General features: G+C 50.5%; 1 pseudogene; it reads right to left on the bottom strand.

Moving 5' to 3' along the window:
* Nucleotides 1–335: 335 nt before the first annotated feature.
* Nucleotides 336–1,682, bottom strand: LOC102016284 (annotated as a pseudogene).
* Nucleotides 1,683–1,897: the final 215 nt, after the last annotated feature.

Below are 1,897 nucleotides of genomic sequence, written 5' to 3'. Positions count from 1 at the left end.
CATTTGTACTAGCTACGCCCTTGGTTCTAGCTCAACAACAGATGACCGAGATTGGTAATCCGGGCTGCGGTCGGAGAGGCTGTCAGCCCCCTGATCCCAGACTTTTGCCTCTCTTGTTTTTCTTGTCTCTCTTCCTTTTCTTTTCATCCACGGGCACCTCAGGACCTGTCACCCTGATTAGAATGACAAGTAAATAAACAAAACTTGGGTGGGCACATTCATCAGCACCACCAACACAAGACAGAGAAGAGAAGATTAAAATTGTAAGGGGCGGGAGGAAGGAGCCGGAAGCCGGGACGATGAGGGCAAGGTGCTGGGACAGAGAAGTCTGGGCCTCAGAGCAAGTCCAGTTCAAAGCAGCAGACGCCGGCAATGGCGCGCTCCAGGAGCTGAAGGCGCTGTTCTCCGGGAGGACATCACCTGCAGGGGTTTTCTCCTGCTCTGCTCCAGTTGCCTGTCGTTTTGCCAAGGCTGTTGTCCTTGATCTTGTAGGCGGGTGTATCAGACAGACACAGGCCTCCCAGCTCAGGCGGATCCATTTCCGGAACGGGCATCCTTCAGCAAAGACAGGAGCTGTCCTGGCTACTCACGGGGTCTCTCAGTAGTTCCCTGTTATAATGAATTACTAGCACATTCCAAAAATATTGGGGATGTGTCAGGGTCTCAGGGTCTGCTCTGGGCTGGGGAAAAAGGAAGCTGTTGGGGCTTTGATGGCTTTGTCTTCTCACAGCTTCGCCTTCCTCAGGGACTCAGTTGGCTAGATGGGTCTCCCCCTGCAGTGCAGCTCCTCCTAAGCAGCTTACTCAATATTTTTAATTTAAAAAGTTTTACATTTTTATTGGTATGTATTTGCAGTAAAACATGATTACATTCATTGTGGGGAATTTGTTCATGTACATAACACATATTAATTCTTTACTTTTCATTTTTTTCCCCTCCCCTCAAACAAACAGCTGGGCATGGTGGCACATGCCTATAATCCCATCACTTAGGAAGCTGAAAGCAGTAGGATCGCTGTGAGGTTTTCTTTTTCTTTTCTTTTTTTTTTTTTATGTCTTTTTTTGAGACAGGGTCTCGCTATGCAGTTCAGGCTGGCCTTGAGTTCACTTTGTAGCCCAGGCTGGTCTCGAATTCGCAGCGCTCCTCCTGCCTCAGCCTCCCAAGCACTGGAATTATAGGCGCGCACCACCACGCCGGGTGAACAGGCCAGTTTCAATGGGCGTGATTCAAACAAGTAACCTGATGTTAATCAGTTATTTTATTTTTCTATTGTCCTGTCTCTCTATCCTTACACGGAGAGTAACTTTGAAACAATTTTGTTACTGCTGTATTTTCTTTCTCTAAAACTAATGCTTGCTGTTCAGCTCATTGCGACGCTTTTTTATTTCATAGCGTGAAGTGTCGCCTGATTCCAAAATTGAAAATGAAGCCAATTGAAATCCTTCCTCTAAATGGCTTTAATTGGGTTCTCGGACACTTTCTAGTCTTAGCACCCGCAGCAGCGTCTGGCTAATGCCTGGCTAAAGTTTTCGCTGGACGGAATGAATATGAGCTGCAAGAGAGGAGAACTTCCGAACCACCAAAGCGCCAGTGGAGAGCTCGGCGCTTCAATGCCACACACTAAGGATTTGAAGAATGAATGAACGAGGGAAGCGAAAGAAAAACCTGACCTTTACCAACATGGCCGCCCCCATGCCCTTTACCAACATGGCTGCGCGTGACGCACATCCGTCGGGCCTGGGGGCGGGGCCTGCAGGGCAGCGGGGGCCCCCGGGAGCCGTCAGTGTGGCCCCGCCCCTCGCACGTCTCCCGCCCCCTCTCGATTCCGGATTGGTCCGGTTCCAGCGCCGCAGCGCGGCGGCCGCTCAGGGTGCTGCCCGGCGCTCGCCACTTCCGG

Source organism: Chinchilla lanigera, unplaced genomic scaffold, assembly GCF_000276665.1.
Source record: "Chinchilla lanigera isolate Chin_1 unplaced genomic scaffold, ChiLan1.0 scaffold00092, whole genome shotgun sequence".
NCBI classification, from domain to species: domain Eukaryota; kingdom Metazoa; phylum Chordata; class Mammalia; order Rodentia; family Chinchillidae; genus Chinchilla; species Chinchilla lanigera.
The sequence above is the reverse complement of the archived record's forward strand: the minus strand, read 5'-3'. Positions and strand labels throughout refer to the sequence as shown.